The following is a 21630-nucleotide window of genomic DNA, read 5'->3' as shown; positions in this document are numbered from 1 at the left end:
CCTCATGTTGAATAACCACTTGTTAAAGCCCCAAAGTGACCAAAAATTGCGATTTTTACAGACTTTTTCTCCTACTCTGAAGCTTCTATTTTGATGAATTTCTGGCAGAAAAATGACTCTAAACACTCTTATTTTAGTTCCAAAAGTGATAATTCATATTTAATAGTCATTTACAGTCAAAAAAGAAAAGAATAAAAAATGACCATTTCTGACTATGTGGAGAAAGTTCGACAGGTCTGTGGCCATCGTTTTTCATCAAAAAAATTATTTTTTCAAATGTTGAAAAAACGATGCAAAATATCAAAAGGATTGTGCCTCATGTTGAATAACCACTTTTTAAAGCCCCACAGTGACCAAAATTGCCATTTTTACAGACTTTTCCTCCTACTCAGAGCTTCAATTTCGATCAATTTCTGGCAGAAAAATGACTCTAATTACTCTTATTTTAGTTCCAAAAGTGATACTTCATATTTAATACTCATTTACAGTCAAAAGAGAAAACATTAAAATATGACCATTTCTGACCATCTGGAGAAAGTTTGACAGGTCCAGGTTCATCGTTTTTCATCAAAACATTTTTTTTTCGAATGTTGAAAAATGAATCAAAATGTCAAATGGATTGTGCCTCATTTTGAATAACCACTTTTTGAAGCCACACAGTGACCAAAATTGCCATTTTAACAGACTTTTCCTCCTACTCAGAAGCTTCTATTTCGACCAATTTCTGTCAGAAAAATGACTCTAAACACCTTCATTTTAGTTCCAAACATGATAATTCACATTTAATAGTCATTTACAGTCAAAAAAGAAAACAATAAAAAATGACCATTTCTGACTATGTGGAGAAAGTTCGACAGGTCTGAGGTCATCATTTTTCATCAAAAAAAATATTTTTTCAAATGGTGAAAAAATGATTCAAAATGTCAAATGGATTGTGCCTCATGTTGAATAACCACTTTTTAAAGTCACACAGTGACCAAAATTGCCATTTTAACAGACTTTTCCTCCTTCTCAGAAGCTTCTATTTCGACCAATTTCTGGCAGAAAAATGACTCTAAACACACTTATTTTAGTTCCAAAAGCGATAATTCACTTTTAATAGTAGTTTATAGTCAAAAGAGAAAACAATAAAAAATGAACATTTCTGACTATGTGGAGAAAGTTCGACAGGTCCGGGATCATCGTTTTCATCAAAAAAACTTATTTTTTCAAATGTTGAAAAACTGATGCAAAATATCAAAAGGATTGTGCCTCATGTTGAATAACCACTTTTTAAAGCCCCACAGTGACCAAAATTGCAATTTTTACAGACTTTTCCTCCTACTCAGAAGCTTTAATTTCGATCAATTTCTGGCAGAAAAATTACTCTAAACACTCTTATTTTAGTTCCAAAAGTGATAATTCATATTTAATAGTCATTTACAGTCAAAAGAGAAAACATTAAAATATGACCATTTCTGACCATCTGGAGAAAGTTTGACAGGTCCAGGTTCATCGTTTTTCATCAAAACATTTTTTTTTTCGAATGTTGAAAAAATGAATCAAAATGTCAAATGGATTGTGCCTCATTTTGAATAACCACTTTTTGAAGCCACACAGTGACCAAAATTGCAATTTTAACAGACTTTTCCTCCTACTCAGAAGCTTCTATTTCGACCAATTTCTGTCAGAAAAATGACTCTAAACACACTTATTTTAGTTCCAAAAGCGATAATTCACATTTAATAGTCGTTTATAGTCAAAAGAGAAAACAATAAAAAATGACCATTTCTGACTATGTGGAGAAAGTTCGACAGGTCCGGATTCATCGTTTTCATCAACAAAACTTATTTTTTCAAATGTTGAAAAAATGATGCAAAATATCAAAAGGATTGTGCCTCATGTTGAATAACCACTTTTTAAAGCCCCACAGTGACCAAAATTGCAATTTTTACAGACTTTTCCTCCTACTCAGAGCTTCAATTTCGATCAATTTCTGGCAGAAAAATGAATCTAATTACTCTTATTTTAGTTCCAAAAGTGATAATTCATATTTAATAGTCATTTACAGTCAAAAGAGAAAACATTAAAATATGACCATTTCTGACCATCTGGAGAAAGTTTGACAGGTCCGGGTTCATCGTTTTCCATCAAAACATTTTTTTTTTCGAATGTTGAAAAAATGATTCAAAATGTCAAATGGATTGTGCCTCATGTTGAATAACCACTTTTTAAAGTCACACAGTGACCAAAATTGCCATTTTAACAGAATTTTCCTCCTTCTCAGAAGCTTCTATTTCAACCAATTTCTGGCAGAAAAATGACTCTAAACACACTTATTTTAGTTCCACAAGCGATAATTCACATTTAATAGTTGTTTACAGTCAAAAGAGAAAACAATAAAAAATGACCATTTCTGACTATGTGGAGAAAGTTCGACAGGTCCGGATTCATCGTTTTCATCAAAAAAAATTATTTTTTCAAATGTTGAAAAAACGATGCAAAATATCAAAAGGATTGTGCCATATGTTAAATAACCACTTTTTAAAGCCACACAGTGACCAAAATTGCAAATTTTACAGACTTTTCCTCCTACTCAGAGCTTCAATTTCGATCAATTTCTGGCAGAAAAATGACTCTAATTACTCTTATTTTAGTTCCAAAAGTGATAATTCATATTTAATAGTCATTTACAGTCAAAAGAGAAAACATTAAAATATGACCTTTTCTGACCATCTGGAGAAAGTTTGACAGGTCCGGGTACATCGTTTTTCATCAAAACATTTTTTTTTTCGAATATTGAAAAAATGAATCAAAATGTCAAATGGATTGTGCCTCATTTTGAATAACCACTTTTTGAAGCCACACAGTGACCAAAATTGCTATTTTAACAGACTTTTCCTCCTACTCAGAAGCTTCTATTTCGACCAATTTCTGTCAGAAAAATGACTCTAAACACCTTCATTTTAGTTCCAAACATGATAATTCACATTTAATAGTCATTTACAGTCAAAAAAGAAAACAATAAAAAATGACTATTTCTGACTATGTGGAGAAAGTTCGACAGGTCTGAGGTCATCATTTTTCATCAAAAAAAATATTTTTTCAAATGGTGAAAAAATGATTCAAAATGTCAAATGGATTGTGCCTCATGTTGAATAACCACTTTTTAAAGTCACACAGTGACCAAAATTGCCATTTTAACAGACTTTTCCTCCTTCTCAGAAGCTTCTATTTCGACCAATTTCTGGCAGAAAAATGACTCTAAACACACTTATTTTAGTTCCAAAAGCGATAATTCACATTTAATAGTAGTTTATAGTCAAAAGAGAAAACAATAAAAAATGAACATTTCTGACTATGTGGAGAAAGTTCGACAGGTCCGGGATCATCGTTTTCATCAAAAAAACTTATTTTTTCAAATGTTGAAAAACTGATGCAAAATATCAAAAGGATTGTGCCTCATGTTGAATAACCACTTTTTAAAGCCCCACAGTGACCAAAATTGCAATTTTTACAGACTTTTCCTCCTCCTCAGAAGCTTTAATTTCGATCAATTTCTGGCAGAAAAATGACTCTAAACACTCTTATTTTAGTTCCAAAAGTGATAATTCATATTTAATAGTCATTTACAGTCAAAAGAGAAAACATTAAAATATGACCATTTCTGACCATCTGGAGAAAGTTTGACAGGTCCAGGTTCATCGTTTTTCATCAAAACATTTTTTTTTCGAATGTTGAAAAAATGAATCAAAATGTCAAATGGATTGTGCCTCATTTTGAATAACCACTTTTTGAAGCCACACAGTGACCAAAATTGCCATTTTAACAGACTTTTCCTTCTACTCAGAAGCTTCTATTTCGACCAATTTCTGTCAGAAAAATGACTCTAAACACCTTCATTTTAGTTCCAAACATGATAATTCACATTTAATAGTCATTTACAGTCAAAAAAGAAAACAATAAAAAATGACCATTTCTGACTATGTGGAGAAAGTTCGACAGGTCTGTGGTCATCGTTTTTCATCAAAAAAATTATTTTTTCAAATGGTGAAAAAATGATTCAAAATGTCAAATGGATTGTGCCTCATGTTGAATAACCACTTTGTAAAGCCCCACAGTGACCAAAATTGCAATTTTTACAGACTTTTCCTCCTCCTCAGAAGCTTTAATTTCGATCAATTTCTGGCAGAAAAATGACTCTAAACACTCTTATTTTAGTTCCAAAAGTGATAATTCATATTTAATAGTCATTTACAGTCAAAAGAGAAAACATTAAAATATGACCATTTCTGACCATCTGGAGAAAGTTTGACAGGTCCAGGTTCATCGTTTTTCATCAAAACATTTTTTTTTCGAATGTTGAAAAAATGAATCAAAATGTCAAATGGATTGTGCCTCATTTTGAATAACCACTTTTTGAAGCCACACAGTGACCAAAATTGCCATTTTAACAGACTTTTCCTTCTACTCAGAAGCTTCTATTTCGACCAATTTCTGTCAGAAAAATGACTCTAAACACCTTCATTTTAGTTCCAAACATGATAATTCACATTTAATAGTCATTTACAGTCAAAAAAGAAAACAATAAAAAATGACCATTTCTGACTATGTGGAGAAAGTTCGACAGGTCTGTGGTCATCGTTTTCATCAAAAAAACAAATTTTTTCAAATGTTGAAAAAATGATGCAAAATATCAAAAGGATTGTGCCTCATGTTGAATAACCACTTTTTAAAGCCCCACAGTGACCAAAATTGCAATTATTACAGACTTTTCCTCCTACTCAGAAGCTTCAATTTCGATCAATTTCTGGCAGAAAAATGACTCTAATTACTCTTATTTTAGTTCCAAAAGTGATAATTCATATTTAATAGTCATTTACAGTCAAAAGAGAAAACATTAAAATATGACCATTTCTGACCATCGGAGAAAGTTTGACAGGTCCGGGTTCATCGTTTTTCATCAAAACATTTTTTTTTTCGAATGTTGAAAAAATGAATCAAAATGTCAAATGGATTGTGCCTCATTTTGAATAACCACTTTTTGAAGCCACACAGTGACCAAAATTGCCATTTTAACAGACTTTTCCTCCTACTCAGAAGCTTCTATTTCGACCAATTTCTGTCAGAAAAATGACTCTAAACACCTTCATTTTAGTTCCAAACATGATAATTCACATTTAATAGTCATTTACAGTCAAAAAAGAAAACAATAAAAAATGACCATTTCTGACTATGTGGAGAAAGTTCGACAGGTCTGAGGTCATCATTTTTCATCAAAAAAAATATTTTTTCAAATGGTGAAAAAATGATTCAAAATGTCAAATGGATTGTGCCTCATGTTGAATAACCACTTTTTAAAGTCACACAGTGACCAAAATTGCCATTTTAACAGACTTTTCCTCCTTCTCAGAAGCTTCTATTTCAACCAATTTCTGGCAGAAAAATGACTCTAAACACACTTATTTTAGTTCCAAAAGCGATAATTCACATTTAATAGTCGTTTATAGTCAAAAGAGAAAACAATAAAAAATGACCATTTCTGACTATGTGGAGAAAGTTCGACAGGTCCGGGATCATCGTTTTCATCAAAAAAACTTATTTTTTCAAATGTTGAAAAAATGATGCAAAATATCAAAAGGATTGTGCCTCATGTTGAATAACCACTTTTTAAAGCCCCACAGTGACCAAAATTGCAATTTTTACAGACTTTTCCTCCTACTCAGAAGCTTCTATTTTGACCAATTTCTGGCAGAAAAATGACTCTAAACACACTTATTTTAGTTCCAAAAGCGATAATTCACATTTAATAGTAGTTTATAGTCAAAAGAGAAAACAATAAAAAATGACCATTTCTGACTATGTGGAGAAAGTTCAACAGGTCGGATTCATTGTTTTCATCAAAAAAACTTATTTTTTCAAATGTTGAAAAAATGATGCAAAATATCAAAAGGATTGTGCCTCATGTTGAATAACCACTTTTTAAAGCCCCACAGTGACCAAAATTGCAATTTTTACAGACTTTTCCTCCTACTCAGAAGCTTCAATTTCGATCAATTTCTGGCAGAAAAATGACTCTAATTACTCTTATTTTAGTTCCAAAAGTGATAATTCATATTTAATAGTCATTTACAGTCAAAAGAGAAAACATTAAAATATGACCATTTCTGACCATCTGGAGAAAGTTTGACAGGTCCGGGTTCATCGTTTTTCATCAAAACATTTTTTTTTTCGAATGTTGAAAAAATGAATCAAAATGTCAAATGGATTGTGCCTCATTTTGAATAACCACTTTTTGAAGCCACACAGTGACCAAAATTGCCATTTTAACAGACTTTTCCTCCTACTCAGAAGCTTCTATTTCGACCAATTTCTGTCAGAAAAATGACTCTAAACACCTTCATTTTAGTTCCAAACATGATAATTCACATTTAATAGTCATTTACAGTCAAAAAAGAAAACAATAAAAAATGACCATTTCTGACTATGTGGAGAAAGTTCGACAGGTCTGAGGTCATCATTTTTCATCAAAAAAAATATTTTTTCAAATGGTGAAAAAATGATTCAAAATGTCAAATGGATTGTGCCTCATGTTGAATAACCACTTTTTAAAGTCACACAGTGACCAAAATTGCCATTTTAACAGACTTTTCCTCCTTCTCAGAAGCTTCTATTTCGACCAATTTCTGGCAGAAAAATGACTCTAAACACACTTATTTTAGTTCCAAAAGCGATAATTCACATTTAATAGTAGTTTATAGTCAAAAGAGAAAACAATAAAAAATGAACATTTCTGACTATGTGGAGAAAGTTCGACAGGTCCGGGATCATCGTTTTCATCAAAAAAACTTATTTTTTCAAATGTTGAAAAAATGATGCAAAATATCAAAAGGATTGTGCCTCATGTTGAATAACCACTTTTTAAAGCCCCACAGTGACCAAAATTGCAATTTTTACAGACTTTTCCTCCTACTCAGAAGCTTTAATTTCGATCAATTTCTGGCAGAAAAATGACTCTAAACACTCTTATTTTAGTTCCAAAAGTGATGATTCATATTTAATAGTTATTTACAGTCAAAAGAGAAAACATTAAAATATGACCATTTCTGACCATCTGGAGAAAGTTTGACAGGTCCAGGTTCATCGTTTTTCATCAAAACATTTTTTTTTCAAATGTTGAAAAAATGATTCAAAATTTCAAAAGGATTGTGCCTTATGTTGAATAACCACTTTTTAAAGCCACACAGTGACCAAAATTGCCATTTTAACAGACTTTTCCTCCTACTCAGAAGCTTCTATTTCGACCAATTTCTGGAAGAAAAATGACTCTAAACACCTTCATTTTAGTTCCAAACATGATAATTCACATTTAATAGTCATTTACAGTCAAAAAAGAAAACAATAAAAAATGACCATTTCTGACTATGTGGAGAAAGTTCGACAGGTCTGTGGCCATCGTTTTTCATCAAAAAAATTATTTTTTCAAATGTTGAAAAAACGATGCAAAATATCAAAAGGATTGTGCCTCATGTTGAATAACCACTTTTTAAAGCCCCACAGTGACCAAAATTGCCATTTTTACAGACTTTTCCTCCTACTCAGAAGCTTCTATTTCGATCAATTTCTGGCAGAAAAATGACTCTGAACACTCTTATTTTAGTTCCAAAAGTGATAATTCATATTTAATAGTTATTTACAGTCAAAAGAGAAAACATTAAAATATGACCATTTCTGACCATCTGGAGAAAGTTTGACAGGTCCAGGTTCATCGTTTTTCATCAAAACATTTTTTTTTCAAATGTTGAAAAAATGATTCAAAATTTCAAAAGGATTGTGCCTTATGTTGAATAAATACTTTTTAAAGCCACACAGTGACCAAAATTGCCATTTTAACAGACTTTTCCTCCTACTCAGAAGCTTCTATTTCGACCAATTTCTGGAAGAAAAATGAGTCTCAACACCTTCATTTTAGTTCCAAACATGATAATTCACATTTAATAGTCATTTACAGTCAAAAAAGAAAACAATAAAAAATGACCATTTCTGACTATGTGGAGAAAGTTCGACAGGTCTGTGGTCATCGTTTTTCATCAAAAAAATTATTTTTTCAAATGGTGAAAAAATGATTCAAAATGTCAAATGGATTGTGCCTCATGTTGAATAACCACTTTTTAAAGTCACACAGTGACCAAAATTGCCATTTTAACAGACTTTTCCTCCTTCTAAGAAGCTTCTATTTCAACCAATTTCTGGCAGAAAAATGACTCTAAACACAATTATTTTAGTTCCAAAAGCGATAATTCACATTTAATAGTCGTTTATAGTCAAAAGAGAAAACAATAAAAAATGACCATTTCTGACTATGTGGAGAAAGTTCAACAGGTCGGATTCATTGTTTTCATCAAAAAAACTTATTTTTTCAAATGTTGAAAAAATGATGCAAAATATCAAAAGGATTGTGCCTCATGTTGAATAACCACTTTTTAAAGCCCCACAGTGACCAAAATTGCAATTTTTACAGACTTTTCCTCCTACTCAGAGCTTCAATTTCGATCAATTTCTGGCAGAAAAATGACTCTAATTACTCTTATTTTAGTTCCAAAAGTGATAATTCATATTTAATAGTCATTTACAGTCAAAAGAGAAAACATTAAAATATGACCATTTCTGACCATCTGGAGAAAGTTTGACAGGTCCGGGTTCATCGTTTTCCATCAAAACATTTTTTTTTTCGAATGTTGAAAAAATGAATCAAAATGTCAAATGGATTGTGCCTCATTTTGAATAACCACTTTTTGAAGCCACACAGTGACCAAAATTGCCATTTTAACAGACTTTTCCTCCTACTCAGAAGCTTCTATTTCGACCAATTTCTGTCAGAAAAATGACTCTAAACACCTTCATTTGAGTTCCAAACATGATAATTCACATTTAATAGTCATTTACAGTCAAAAAAGAAAACAATAAAAAATGGCCATTTCTGACTATGTGGAGAAAGTTCGACAGGTCTGAGGTCATCATTTTTCATCAAAAAAAAGATTTTTTCAAATGGTGAAAAAATGATTCAAAATGTCAAATGGATTGTGCCTCATGTTGAATAACCACTTTTTAAAGTCACACAGTGACCAAAATTGCCATTTTAACAGAATTTTCCTCCTTCTCAGAAGCTTCTATTTCAACCAATTTCTGGCAGAAAAATGACTCTAAACACACTTATTTTAGTTCCAAAAGCGATAATTCACATTTAATAGTTGTTTACAGTCAAAAGAGAAAACAATAAAAAATGACCATTTCTGACTATGTGGAGAAAGTTCGACAGGTCCGGATTCATCGTTTTCATCAAAAAAAATTATTTTTTCAAATGTTGAAAAAATGATGCAAAATATCAAAAGGATTGTGCCATATGTTAAATAACCACTTTTTAAAGCCACACAGTGACCAAAATTGCAAATTTTACAGACTTTTCCTCCTACTCAGAGCTTCAATTTCGATCAATTTCTGGCAGAAAAATGACTCTAATTACTCTTATTTTAGTTCCAAAAGTGATAATTCATATTTAATAGTCATTTACAGTCAAAAGAGAAAACATTAAAATATGACCTTTTCTGACCATCTGGAGAAAGTTTGACAGGTCCGGGTTCATCGTTTTTCATCAAAACATTTTTTTTTTCGAATATTGAAAAAATGAATCAAAATGTCAAATGGATTGTGCCTCATTTTGAATAACCACTTTTTGAAGCCACACAGTGACCAAAATTGCTATTTTAACAGACTTTTCCTCCTACTCAGAAGCTTCTATTTCGACCAATTTTTGTCAGAAAAATGACTCTAAACACCTTCATTTTAGTTCCAAACATGATAATTCACATTTAATAGTCATTTACAGTCAAAAAAGAAAACAATAAAAAATGACTATTTCTGACTATGTGGAGAAAGTTCGACAGGTCTGAGGTCATCATTTTTCATCAAAAAAAATATTTTTTCAAATGGTGAAAAAATGATTCAAAATGTCAAATGGATTGTGCCTCATGTTGAATAACCACTTTTTAAAGTCACACAGTGACCAAAATTGCCATTTTAACAGACTTTTCCTCCTTCTCAGAAGCTTCTATTTCGACCAATTTCTGGCAGAAAAATGACTCTAAACACACTTATTTTAGTTCCAAAAGCGATAATTCACATTTAATAGTAGTTTATAGTCAAAAGAGAAAACAATAAAAAATGAACATTTCTGACTATGTGGAGAAAGTTCGACAGGTCCGGGATCATCGTTTTCATCAAAAAAACTTATTTTTTCAAATGTTGAAAAACTGATGCAAAATATCAAAAGGATTGTGCCTCATGTTGAATAACCACTTTTTAAAGCCCCACAGTGACCAAAATTGCAATTTTTACAGACTTTTCCTCCTACTCAGAAGCTTTAATTTCGATCAATTTCTGGCAGAAAAATGACTCTAAACACTCTTATTTTAGTTCCAAAAGTGATAATTCATATTTTATAGTCATTTACAGTCAAAAGAGAAAACATTAAAATATGACCATTTCTGACCATCTGGAGAAAGTTTGACAGGTCCAGGTTCATCGTTTTTCATCAAAACATATTTTTTTCGAATGTTGAAAAAATGAATCAAAATGTCAAATGGATTGTGCCTCATTTTGAATAACCACTTTTTGAAGCCACACAGTGACCAAAATTGCCATTTTAACAGACTTTTCCTTCTACTCAGAAGCTTCTATTTTGACCAATTTCTGTCAGAAAAATGACTCTAAACACCTTCATTTTAGTTCCAAACATGATAATTCACATTTAATAGTCATTTACAGTCAAAAAAGAAAACAATAAAAAATGACCATTTCTGACTATGTGGAGAAAGTTCGACAGGTCTGTGGTCATCGTTTTTCATCAAAAAAATTATTTTTTCAAATGGTGAAAAAATGATTCAAAATGTCAAATGGATTGTGCCTCATGTTGAATAACCACTTTGTAAAGCCCCACAGTGACCAAAATTGCAATTTTTACAGACTTTTCCTCCTACTCAGAAGCTTTAATTTCAACCAATTTCTGGCAGAAAAATGACTCTAAACACACTTATTTTAGTTCCAAAAGCGATAATTCACATTTAATAGTCGTTTATAGTCAAAAGAGAAAACAATAAAAAATGACCATTTCTGACTATGTGGAGAAAGTTCGACAGGTCCGGATTCATCGTTTTCATCAAAAAAACTTATTTTTTCAAATGTTGAAAAAATGATGCAAAATATCAAAAGGATTGTGCCTCATGTTGAATAACCACTTTTTAAAGCCCCACAGTGACCAAAATTGCAATTTTTACAGACTTTTCCTCCTACTCAGAGCTTCAATTTCGATCAATTTCTGGCAGAAAAATGACTCTAATTACTCTTATTTTAGTTCCAAAAGTGATAATTCATATTTAATAGTCATTTACAGTCAAAAGAGAAAACATTAAAATATGACCATTTCTGACCATCTGGAGAAAGTTTGACAGGTCCGGGTTCATCGTTTTCCATCAAAACATTTTTTTTTTCGAATGTTGAAAAAATGAATCAAAATGTCAAATGGATTGTGCCTCATTTTGAATAACCACTTTTTGAAGCCACACAGTGACCAAAATTGCCATTTTAACAGACTTTTCCTCCTACTCAGAAGCTTCTATTTCGACCAATTTCTGTCAGAAAAATGACTCTAAACACCTTCATTTTAGTTCCAAACATGATAATTCACATTTAATAGTCATTTACAGTCAAAAAAGAAAACAATAAAAAATGACCATTTCTGACTATGTGGAGAAAGTTCGACAGATCTGAGGTCATCATTTTTCATCAAAAAAAATATTTTTTCAAATGGTGAAAAAATGATTCAAAATGTCAAATGGATTGTGCCTCATGTTGAATAATCACTTTTTAAAGTCACACAGTGACCAAAATTGCCATTTTAACAGACTTTTCCTCCTCAGAAGCTTCTATTTCGACCAATTTCTGGCAGAAAAATGACTCTAAACACACTAATTTTAGTTCCAAAAGCGATAATTCACATTTAATAGTAGTTTATAGTCAAAAGAGAAAACAATAAAAAATAAAAATTTCTGACTATGTGGAGAAAGTTCGACAGGTCCGAGATCATCGTTTTCATCAAAAAAACTTATTTTTTCAAATGTTGAAAAAATGATGCAAAATATCAAAAGGATTGTGCCTCATGTTGAATAACCACTTTTTAAAGCCCCACAGTGACCAAAATTGCAATTTTTACAGACTTTTCCTCCTACTCAGAAGCTTTAATTTCGATCAATTTCTGGCAGAAAAATGACTCTAAACACTCTTATTTTAGTTCCAAAAGTGATGATTCAGATTTAATAGTTATTTACAGTCAAAAGAGAAAACATTAAAATATGACCATTTCTGACCATCTGGAGAAAGTTTGACAGGTCCAGGTTCATCGTTTTTCATCAAAACATTTTTTTTTCAAATGTTGAAAAAATGATTCAAAATTTCAAAAGGATTGTGCCTTATGTTGAATAACCACTTTTTAAAGCCACACAGTGACCAAAATTGCCATTTTAACAGACTTTTCCTCCTACTCAGAAGCTTCTATTTCGACCAATTTCTGGAAGAAAAATGAGTCTCAACACCTTCATTTTAGTTCCAAACATGATAATTCACATTTAATAGTCATTTACAGTCAAAAAAGAAAACAATAAAAAATGACCATTTCTGACTTTGTGGAGAAAGTTCAACAGGTCTGTGGTCATCGTTTTTCATCAAAAAAATTATTTTTTCAAATGGTGAAAAAATGATTCAAAATGTCAAATGGATTGTGCCTCATGTTGAATAACCACTTTTTAAAGTCACACAGTGACCAAAATTGCCATTTTAACAGAATTTTCCTCCTTCTCAGAAGCTTCTATTTCAACCAATTTCTGGCAGAAAAATGACTCTAAACACACTTATTTTAGTTCCAAAAGCGATAATTCACATTTAATAGTTGTTTACAGTCAAAAGAGAAAACAATAAAAAATGACCATTTCTGACTATGTGGAGAAAGTTCGACAGGTCCGGATTCATCGTTTTCATCAAAAAAAATTATTTTTTCAAATGTTGAAAAAATGATGCAAAATATCAAAAGGATTGTGCCATATGTTAAATAACCACTTTTTAAAGCCCCACAGTGACCAAAATTGCAAATTTTGCAGACTTTTCCTCCTACTCAGAGCTTCAATTTCGATCAATTTCTGGCAGAAAAATGACTCTAATTACTCTTATTTTAGTTCCAAAAGTGATAATTCATATTTAATAGTCATTTACAGTCAAAAGAGAAAACATTAAAATATGACCTTTTCTGACCATCTGGAGAAAGTTTGACAGGTCCGGGTTCATCGTTTTTCATCAAAACATTTTTTTTTTTCGAATATTGAAAAAATGAATCAAAATGTCAAATGGATTGTGCCTCATTTTGAATAACCACTTTTTGAAGCCACACAGTGACCAAAATTGCTATTTTAACAGACTTTTCCTCCTACTCAGAAGCTTCTATTTCGACCAATTTCTGGAAGAAAAATGAGTCTAAACACCTTTATTTTAGTTCCAAACATGATAATTCACATTTAATAGTCATTTACAGTCAAAAAAGAAAACAATAAAAAATGACCATTTCTGACTATGTGGAGAAAGTTCGACAGGTCTGAGGTCATCATTTTTCATCAAAAAAAATATTTTTTCAAATGGTGAAAAAATGATTCAAAATGTCAAATGGATTGTGCCTCATGTTGAATAACCACTTTTTAAAGTCACACAGTGACCAAAATTGCCATTTTAACAGACTTTTCCTCCTTCTCAGAAGCTTCTATTTCGACCAATTTCTGGCAGAAAAATGACTCTAAACACACTTATTTTAGTTCCAAAAGCGATAATTCACATGTAATAGTAGTTTATAGTCAAAAGAGAAAACAATAAAAAATGAACATATCTGACTATGTGGAGAAAGTTCGACAGGTCCGGGATCATCGTTTTCATCAAAAAAACTTATTTTTTCAAATGTTGAAAAAATGATGCAAAATATCAAAAGGATTGTGCCTCATGTTGAATAACCACTTTTTAAAGCCCCACAGTGACCAAAATTGCAATTTTTACAGACTTTTCCTCCTACTCAGAGCTTCAATTTCGATCAATTTCTGGCAGAAAAATGACTCTAATTACTCTTATTTTAGTTCCAAAAGTGATAATTCATATTTAATAGTCATTTACAGTCAAAAGAGAAAACATTAAAATATGACCATTTCTGACCATCCGGAGAAAGTTTGACAGGTCCGGGTTCATCGTTTTTCATCAAAACATTTTTTTTTTCGAATATTGAAAAAATGAATCAAAATGTCAAATGGATTGTGCCTCATTTTGAATAACCACTTTTTGAAGCCACACAGTGACCAAAATTGCTATTTTAACAGACTTTTCCTCCTACTCAGAAGCTTCTATTTCGACCAATTTCTGTCAGAAAAATTACTCTAAACACCTTCATTTTAGTTCCAAACATGATAATTCACATTTAATAGTCATTTACAGTCAAAAAAGAAAACAATAAAAAATGACTATTTCTGACTATGTGGAGAAAGTTCGACAGGTCTGAGGTCATCATTTTTCATCAAAAAAAATATTTTTTCAAATGGTGAAAAAATGATTCAAAATGTCAAATGGATTGTGCCTCATGTTGAATAACCACTTTTTAAAGTCACACAGTGACCAAAATTGCCATTTTAACAGACTTTTCCTCCTTCTCAGAAGCTTCTATTTCGACCAATTTCTGGCAGAAAAATGACTCTAAACACACTTATTTTAGTTCCAAAAGCGATAATTCACATTTAATAGTCGTTTATAGTCAAAAGAGAAAACAATAAAAAATGACCATTTCTGACTATGTGGAGAAAGTTCGACAGGTCCGGATTCATCGTTTTCATCAAAAAAATAAATTTTTTCAAATGTTGAAAAAATGATGCAAAATATCAAAAGGATTGTGCCTCATGTTGAATAACCACTTTTTAAAGCCCCACAGTGACCAAAATTGCAATTTTTACAGACTTTTCCTCCTACTCAGAAGCTTCAATTTCGATCAATTTCTGGCAGAAAAATGACTCTAATTACTCTTATTTTAGTTCCAAAAGTGATAATTCATATTTAATAGTCATTTACAGTCAAAAGAGAAAACATTAAAATATGACCATTTCTGACCATCGGAGAAAGTTTGACAGGTCCGGGTTCATCGTTTTTCATCAAAACATTTTTTTTTTCGAATGTTGAAAAAATGAATCAAAATGTCAAATGGATTGTGCCTCATTTTGAATAACCACTTTTTGAAGCCACACAGTGACCAAAATTGCCATTTTAACAGACTTTTCCTCCTACTCAGAAGCTTCTATTTCGACCAATTTCTGTCAGAAAAATGACTCTAAACACCTTCATTTTAGTTCCAAACATGATAATTCACATTTAATAGTCATTTACAGTCAAAAAAGAAAACAATAAAAAATGACCATTTCTGACTATGTGGAGAAAGTTCGACAGGTCTGAGGTCATCATTTTTCATCAAAAAAAATATTTTTTCAAATGGTGAAAAAATGATTCAAAATGTCAAATGGATTGTGCCTCATGTTGAATAACCACTTTTTAAAGTCACACAGTGACCAAAATTGCCATTTTAACAGACTTTTCCTCCTTCTCAGAAGCTTCTATTTCGACCAATTTCTGGCAGAAAAATGACTCTAAACACACTTATTTTAGTTCCAAAAGCGATAATTCACATTTAATAGTCGTTTATAGTCAAAAGAGAAAACAATAAAAAATGACCATTTCTGACTATGTGGAGAAAGTTCAACAGGTCGGATTCATCGTTTTCATCAAAAAAACTTATTTTTTCAAATGTTGAAAAAATGATGCAAAATATCAAAAGGATTGTGCCTCATGTTGAATAACCACTTTTTAAAGCCCCACAGTGACCAAAATTGCAATTTTTACAGACTTTTCCTCCTACTCAGAAGCTTCTATTTTGACCAATTTCTGGCAGAAAAATGACTCTAAACACACTTATTTTAGTTCCAAAAGCGATAATTCACATTTAATAGTAGTTTATAGTCAAAAGAGAAAACAATAAAAAATGACTATTTCTGACTATGTGGAGAAAGTTCAACAGGTCGGATTCATCGTTTTCATCAAAAAAACTTATTTTTTCAAATGTTGAAAAAATGATGCAAAATATCAAAAGGATTGTGCCTCATGTTGAATAACCACTTTTTAAAGCCCCACAGTGACCAAAATTGCAATTTTTACAGACTTTTCCTCCTACTCAGAAGCTTCAATTTCGATCAATTTCTGGCAGAAAAATGACTCTAATTACTCTTATTTTAGTTCCAAAAGTGATAATTCATATTTAATAGTCATTTACAGTCAAAAGAGAAAACATTAAAATATGACCATTTCTGACCATCTGGAGAAAGTTTGACAGGTCCGGGTTCATCGTTTTTCATCAAAACATTTTTTTTTTCGAATGTTGAAAAAATGAATCAAAATGTCAAATGGATTGTGCCTCATTTTGAATAACCACTTTTTGAAGCCACACAGTGACCAAAATTGCCATTTTAACAGACTTTTCCTCCTACTCAGAAGCTTCTATTTCGACCAATTTCTGTCAGAAAAATGACTCTAAACACCTTCATTTTAGTTCCAAACATGATAATTCACATTTAATAGTCATTTACAGTCAAAAAAGAAAACAATAAAAAATGACCATTTCTGACTATGTGGAGAAAGTTCGACAGGTCTGAGGTCATCATTTTTCATCAAAAAAAATATTTTTTCAAATGGTGAAAAAATGATTCAAAATGTCAAATGGATTGTGCCTCATGTTGAATAACCACTTTTTAAAGTCACACAGTGACCAAAATTGCCATTTTAACAGACTTTTCCTCCTTCTCAGAAGCTTCTATTTCGACCAATTTCTGGCAGAAAAATGACTCTAAACACACTTATTTTAGTTCCAAAAGCGATAATTCACATTTAATAGTAGTTTATAGTCAAAAGAGAAAACAATAAAAAATGAACATTTCTGACTATGTGGAGAAAGTTCGACAGGTCCGGGATCATCGTTTTCATCAAAAAAACTTATTTTTTCAAATGTTGAAAAAATGATGCAAAATATCAAAAGGATTGTGCCTCATGTTGAATAACCACTTTTTAAAGCCCCACAGTGACCAAAATTGCAATTTTTACAGACTTTTCCTCCTACTCAGAAGCTTTAATTTCGATCAATTTCTGGCAGAAAAATGACTCTAAACACTCTTATTTTAGTTCCAAAAGTGATGATTCATATTTAATAGTTATTTACAGTCAAAAGAGAAAACATTAAAATATGACCATTTCTGACCATCTGGAGAAAGTTTGACAGGTCCAGGTTCATCGTTTTTCATCAAAACATTTTTTTTTCAAATGTTGAAAAAATGATTCAAAATTTCAAAAGGATTGTGCCTTATGTTGAATAACCACTTTTTAAAGCCACACAGTGACCAAAATTGCCATTTTAACAGACTTTTCCTCCTACTCAGAAGCTTCTATTTCGACCAATTTCTGGAAGAACAATGAGTCTCAACACCTTCATTTTAGTTCCAAACATGATAATTCACATTTAATAGTCATTTACAGTCAAAAAAGAAAACAATAAAAAATGACCATTTCTGACTATGTGGAGAAAGTTCGACAGGTCTGTGGTCATCGTTTTTCATCAAAAAAATTATTTTTTCAAATGGTGAAAAAATGATTCAAAATGTCAAATGGATTGTGCCTCATGTTGAATAACCACTTTTTAAAGCCCCACAGTGACCAAAATTGCAATTTTTACAGACTTTTCCTCCTACTCAGAAGCTTTAATTTCGATCAATTTCTGGCAGAAAAATGACTCTAAACACTCTTATTTTAGTTCCAAAAGTGATAATTCATATTTAATAGTCATTTACAGTCAAAAGAGAAAACATTAAAATATGACCATTTCTGACCATCGGAGAAAGTTTGACAGGTCCGGGTTCATCGTTTTTCATCAAAACATTTTTTTTTTCGAATGTTGAAAAAATGAATCAAAATGTCAAATGGATTGTGCCTCATTTTGAATAACCACTTTTTGAAGCCACACAGTGACCAAAATTGCCATTTTAACAGACTTTTCCTCCTACTCAGAAGCTTCTATTTCGACCAATTTCTGTCAGAAAAATGACTCTAAACACCTTCATTTTAGTTCCAAACATGATAATTCACATTTAATAGTCATTTACAGTCAAAAAAGAAAACAATAAAAAATGACCATTTCTGACTATGTGGAGAAAGTTCGACAGGTCTGAGGTCATCATTTTTCATCAAAAAAAATATTTTTTCAAATGGTGAAAAAATGATTCAAAATGTCAAATGGATTGTGCCTCATGTTGAATAACCACTTTTTAAAGTCACACAGTGACCAAAATTGCCATTTTAACAGACTTTTCCTCCTTCTCAGAAGCTTCTATTTCGACCAATTTCTGGCAGAAAAATGACTCTAAACACACTTATTTTAGTTCCAAAAGCGATAATTCACATTTAATAGTAGTTTATAGTCAAAAGAGAAAACAATAAAAAATGAACATTTCTGACTATGTGGAGAAAGTTCGACAGGTCCGGGATCATCGTTTTCATCAAAAAAACTTATTTTTTCAAATGTTGAAAAAATGATGCAAAATATCAAAAGGATTGTGCCTCATGTTGAATAACCACTTTTTAAAGCCCCACAGTGACCAAAATTGCAATTTTTACAGACTTTTCCTCCTACTCAGAAGCTTCTATTTCGACCAATTTCTGGCAGAAAAATGACTCTAAACACTCTTATTTTAGTTCCAAAAGTGATGATTCATATTTAATAGTTATTTACAGTCAAAAGAGAAAACATTAAAATATGACCATTTCTGACCATCTGGAGAAAGTTTGACAGGTCCAGGTTCATCGTTTTTCATCAAAACATTTTTTTTTCAAATGTTGAAAAAATGATTCAAAATTTCAAAAGGATTGTGCCTTATGTTGAATAACCACTTTTTAAAGCCACACAGTGACCAAAATTGCCATTTTAACAGACTTTTCCTCCTACTCAGAAGCTTCTATTTGGACCAATTTCTGGAAGAACAATGAGTCTCAACACCTTCATTTTAGTTCCAAACATGATAATTCACATTTAATAGTCATTTACAGTCAAAAAAGAAAACAATAAAAAATGACCATTTCTGACTATGTGGAGAAAGTTCGACAGGTCTGTGGTCATCGTTTTTCATCAAAAAAATTATTTTTTCAAATGGTGAAAAAATGATTCAAAATGTCAAATGGATTGTGCCTCATGTTGAATAACCACTTTTTAAAGTCACACAGTGACCAAAATTGCCATTTTAACAGACTTTTCCTCCTTCTCAGAAGCTTCTATTTCGACCAATTTCTGGCAGAAAAATGACTCTAAACACACTTATTTTAGTTCCAAAAGCGATAATTCACATTTAATAGTAGTTTATAGTCAAAAGAGAAAACAATAAAAAATGACCAATTCTGACTATGTGGAGAAAGTTCAACAGGTCCGGGATCATCGTTTTCATCAAAAAAACTTATTTTTTCAAATGTTGAAAAAATGATGCAAAATATCAAAAGGATTGTGCCTCATGTTGAATAACCACTTTTTAAAGCCCCACAGTGACCAAAATTGCAATTTTTACAGACTTTTCCTCCTACTCAGAAGCTTTAATTTCGATCAATTTCTGGCAGAAAAATGACTCTAAACACTCTTATTTTAGTTCCAAAAGTGATGATTCATATTTAATAGTTATTTACAGTCAAAAGAGAAAACATTAAAATATGACCATTTCTGACCATCTGGAGAAAGTTTGACAGGTCCAGGTTCATCGTTTTTCATCAAAACATTTTTTTTTCAAATGTTGAAAAAATGATTCAAAATTTCAAAAGGATTGTGCCTTATGTTGAATAACCACTTTTTAAAGCCACACAGTGACCAAAATTGCCATTTTAACAGACTTTTCCTCCTACTCAGAAGCTTCTATTTCGACCAATTTCTGGAAGAAAAATGAGTCTCAACACCTTCATTTTAGTTCCAAACATGATAATTCACATTTAATAGTCATTTACAGTCAAAAAAGAAAACAATAAAAAATGACCATTTCTGACTATGTGGAGAAAGTTCGACAGGTCTGTGGTCATCGTTTTTCATCAAAAAAATTATTTTTTCAAATGGTGAAAAAATGATTCAAAATGTCAAATTGATTGTGCCTCATGTTGAATAACCACTTTTTAAAGTCACACAGTGACCAAAATTGCCATTTTAACAGAATTTTCCTCCTTCTCAGAAGCTTCTATTTCAACCAATTTCTGGCAGAAAAATTACTCTAAACACTCTGCACTTACCAGACTGTCGTTGTTGTCGCCGTTAGGCTTTCCAGACTTTCTACCCTCGCCTTTTGCTGATACCCGGCCTCCCTGTGTCCCAGGAGGGATTGACCGCCCTCCCGCAACGCTACAACTTGCAGCACCCGCTTCGCGGGCGCTGCTGCGCGGTGAGTGGCGTGGGGTCGAGGCTGGGAGAGCATTCGCGCTGTTGGGTCTGTCCCAGGAGGAGGAGCACCGAGATAACATCGAGGGAGCGCGCCGCAGGGACTCAAAATACCAGGAGTCCCTGCGCTGCACAGGTGTGCACGGGCGCGCCCCCAGGAAGACACGCCCCCTGCCTGTCCAGCCCATTTAAGCGGGAAACTGTGTAGCCTTCAGCGGGATTCTCTGCACTTACCAGACTGTCGTTGTTGTCGCCGTTAGGCTTTCCAGACTTTCTACCCTCGCCTTTTGCTGATACCCGGCCTCCCTGTGTCCCAGGAGGGATTGACCGCCCTCCCGCAACGCTACAACTTGCAGCACCCGCTTCGCGGGCGCTGCTGCGCGGTGAGTGGCGTGGGGTCGAGGCTGGGAGAGCATTCGCGCTGTTGGGTCTGTCCCAGGAGGAGGAGCACCGAGATAACATCGAGGGAGCGCGCCGCAGGGACTCAAAAGACCAGGAGTCCCTGCGCTGCACAGGTGTGCACGGGCGCGCCCCCTGGAAGACACGCCCCCTGCCTGCAAAACCTCCTTATATTTAGCAGGTTACCGCTTGAGCGGGACGCGAGCGGGACGCCGAGCGAAGCCCGGGCAAAGGGCGGGCCCTCTGTGGCCCTCAGAGGCCAGAAGAGGCTGGGCTGGGCCACCCCTCTGAAAAATCGCACTTTACAACTTTTGATTCAGGCTTTCAGTCGGATATATCTGCTCCAGTAAAATCTACCATCTGCATTTAGCACCACAGATCATGAGGAAGTCCACCAAGAAGCCCAAGATGCCCACTTTAAGATCGAGCGCAAAAAATAAAACGGATCCTCCACAGTCATTACCAACACTGACTGCGATTGACAAAATGCTCAAACAAACAATAGGGGCAGTGTCAAATGACATCGCAGACACAGAAAGAAGAATGTCACTACCACCCGTGACAATTATTCAGGAAACCCAGGAATCCCTCATCAACCTGACCGAGGCCTCTCGAGATTTGGTAGAGGAATT

The sequence above is a fragment of the Lissotriton helveticus genome, chromosome 9 (genome assembly GCF_964261635.1).
Source record: "Lissotriton helveticus chromosome 9, aLisHel1.1, whole genome shotgun sequence".
NCBI classification, from domain to species: Eukaryota; Metazoa; Chordata; class Amphibia; order Caudata; family Salamandridae; genus Lissotriton; species Lissotriton helveticus.
This window is presented reverse-complemented; position numbering follows the sequence as displayed.